The 2,593-nt window shown below is 36.1% G+C and overlaps 1 protein-coding gene across 1 annotated transcript in view; it reads right to left on the bottom strand.

Moving 5' to 3' along the window:
* LOC106475379 (homeobox protein orthopedia-like) overlaps nucleotides 1–2,593 on the bottom strand; it is a 14,651-nt gene that overhangs the window by 9,854 nt on the left and 2,204 nt on the right. The gene's annotated exons all lie outside the window — the stretch shown is intronic.

Raw genomic sequence — 2,593 nt, 5'->3', positions numbered from 1 at the left:
ATTACTTCTTGGTTAAGTTGTGTGTCTACAAGTAGTGTCCATTACTTCTTGGTTAAGTTGTGTGTCTACAAGTAGGGTCCATTACTTCTTGGTTAAGTTGTGTGTCTACAAGTAGGGTCCATTACTTCTTGGTTAAGTTGTGTGTGTCTACAAGTAGGGTCCATTATTTCTTGGTTAAGTTGTGTGTCTACAAGTAGGGTCCATTACTTCTTGACTCCACTGTTAACCAATTGAAAAACTGTAACAACGTGCTTTACTAACATTTCAGACTCGAATAATGTCAAGCATTTTAGGCATTTATCTGATTTAAAAGAAATATTTCTTGCCATCACCTGTAACACAAAATAACATAAGGTTACATCACGCTATTCTTAGGTCAGTGACCTACGGTACACGCGGACTTTAAGAACAATTTTCAATTGTTTGGTTTGGTTGTTGCTAAACTCAGAGCTATACAATGGGTTGTGTGTTCTCTGTTCACCATGGGTATCGAAACCTGACTTTTAGCATCATAAGTATACAGACTTAGCGCTAAGCTATTAGGGGGGCTTCAGTTATTTAGAAAACAGCTCTCTGTAGTTCATTATTACTGTTCATGACTTTCTATTTTTCTTTCCAGTTTATTATAGGTTTTAATAATTAAAACACGCATCTTTGTTTTCTTGCCTCCGATATACACAATGTTTATAATTGAACTTAGTTTTAAAATGTTAGATGGCGTATAGGTAGGTTCTCACTGATGGTCGAGGTTTCTTCTAAGAGTTAATAGGTGGGTAGAGGAAACCATTAACCTAAATCATACGTCAGTCAATACATTCACTTGCAGCAGCTCGTGCTTACACACGTCCTTATTAACACTTGAAATACTACGATCAAAACTGTCTGTTAAAGTAAACAACAGCACACGTCAGAAGGGAAAAAACGGACGCATGACAGTCTGTGTGACATGTACAGTTATGACTCGAGGAAACACGGATGCTCGTGACTCTGAGAAACGTGGATTTTTATGGCTCTTAAAAAAAGGACAATTATGTTTCAAGGTAACATGGATAGCTATGACTCCATGTAACATAGATAGTTTAGTTATGGCTCTAGGTAACATGGATAGTTATGACTCTATGTAGCATAGATAGTTTAGTTATGGCTCTGGGTAACATGGATAGTTATGGCTCTATGTAACATGGATAGTCATGGCTCTATGTAACATGGATAGGTATGGTTCTGAGTAACATGGATAGGTATGGTTCTGAGTAACATGGATAGTTATGATTCTGAGTATCGTGGATAGTCATGGCTCTATGTAACATGGATAGTTATGATTCTGAGTATCGTGGATAGTCATGGCTCTATGTAACATGGATAGTCATGGCTCTATGTAACATGGATAGTTATGATTCTGAGTATCGTGGATAGTCATGGCTCTATGTAACATGGATAGTCATGGCTCTATGTAACATGGATAGGAACAGATCTGAATAACAATGATGATTACTAATCTAGATACCCGAACTTAGAATTCATTGAAGTCAAGAGACCCCAACTTGGTTGAAATGTTGACTGACCATCGTTGAGACGATAACATTTTGGATAAATATAAGCACAAAGTTTACATTTTTCATTCATGTTACGAACTCTGACCTCTGTGGTACAATCTCACTTAGATTTTTTATCTCAAGTCAGAAAAAATAAGAGAAATATGTTGCATAAGATTTTAATTTTCTTATTACAACTGGAATTTATTTTTTGATATGACCCAAAGTCTTTGTGTTACAAGATTGAGACAATGCACATTATGTACCTTATTGGAATGTCCCAAAATAATTAGATAACACAAAGTACCCATCTTGAAACAATGCACATGGTATGTTCCAAAGTAATTATATAGCACAAAGTATCTACCTTGAGAACATTTGTTTTATGTACTTTTTGATATACGCATTTCTTAGTAAATTTTTAAAGAATATTCAACAATTATAAGCAAACTATGAATTACAATGGCATATTTAGTGTATCATGAAAATTAAAACACGATGTGGGGGTTGCAGAAGGTTTTTTTTTTTCTAAAATATATATTTATATAATTTACACCAACATTTCAGTTTCATAAATAAATACTACGTAGATAACAAACAGTGGATGTGCTGTCTGATCAGAACACATTGTTACATGGTTACGTCCTGTGTTCTAATACAACTAAAATGTAAGGCTTAGTGCCAAGCTGGGTTCACGTTAGACATAAAATATTGGATTGGTTTGTCTGTTGAATTACACGCAAAGATACACAAGGGCTATCTGCGCTAGCCATCTCTAGTTTAGATGTGATAGACTAGATAAAAGGCAGCTAGTAGACACCACCCAAGTCTTGGGCTACTCTTTTACCAACGAATAGTGGGTTTTGTCGTAACTTTATAACGTCCCCACAACTGAAAGGACTAGCATGTTTAGTGACGGAACTCGAACTCGGGATCCGCAGATTGCAAATGGAATAGCCTAACTACCAGCCAATGCCAGACAGACAATTTATTGTTTGTTTGTAGTTAAGCACAAAGCTACACAATAGGCTATCTGTGCTCTGCTCACCACGGGTATCGAA

Source organism: Limulus polyphemus, unplaced genomic scaffold, assembly GCF_000517525.1.
Source record: "Limulus polyphemus unplaced genomic scaffold, Limulus_polyphemus-2.1.2 Scaffold8489, whole genome shotgun sequence".
NCBI classification, from domain to species: domain Eukaryota; kingdom Metazoa; phylum Arthropoda; class Merostomata; order Xiphosura; family Limulidae; genus Limulus; species Limulus polyphemus.
This window is presented reverse-complemented; position numbering and strand designations above follow the sequence as displayed.